Here is a 1,051-nt window from a genome sequence, read left to right as displayed (position 1 = left end):
TATTTTACATATATATTATATGAAAACAAGAAATATATAAAAAGGAAATATTTTAACAAGAGAGAATGATTATATATATAATACAATAATATAAATGTATAAATAAATAAATATATATATAATATATATATAATATATATATATATATATATATATATACATATATTATTGGACAGTTGATATTATTATTTCCTAATATAATATTATATATATATATAAATGTTTATTCATTTTATTTATATATTACTTTTATGTAGCTTTTTATTATTATTCATTCCTTTTGTAAATAAAATTAGATATATATGACGTTCTCTCTATATATATATGTTATATGTATATATAATTACGAACAAAGCATATACCTATAATTATATTATTAAAAAAAAATTTGAATTTGGATATATAAAAAAAAAAGTGTCAAATGAGAACAAGTAGTAATAAATAATATACATTTATAAGAACAATTTAAAAGCAAACTATCTTATTGCAAAAAAAAATGCAATTAATTTTTATATTTTATAATATTTAGAAGAAAAAAGTATTACTTTATAATATATTATACATATATAAATAAAAAAATATATATATATATATATATATATATATATATATATATATATATATATATATACATATATATTTCTTTATTTAAACGTATATATTTTTTTTATGTAAAATAAAAAATTAAAATATACCATTCTCAGTAATTAAAAAATATGCATTCTTTATTTTGTTTAGTTTTATAACATATATATAAATATATATATATATATATATATATATATATATATGTTGTGTGCTTTTTCATCTAAAATAAATAATATATATTTATAATATTTTTTATTTTTTTGTTTTTTTCTACCACATTATTTTAATATATATATATTTGATCACTTGTCTACCATCTTTATTTTTTTAACCATTAAGGTTATTCATAACAAAAAAAAAAAAAATATATAAAAATAAAATAAAATAATAAAAAGAAAAAGAAAAAAAAAAATAAACAAAAAAATATAAAAATAAAAAAAAATATAAATTTCATTGTATTTTA

This window comes from Plasmodium reichenowi, chromosome 10 (genome assembly GCF_001601855.1).
Source record: "Plasmodium reichenowi strain SY57 chromosome 10, whole genome shotgun sequence".
NCBI lineage: Eukaryota > Apicomplexa > Aconoidasida > Haemosporida > Plasmodiidae > Plasmodium > Plasmodium reichenowi.
This window is presented reverse-complemented; position numbering follows the sequence as displayed.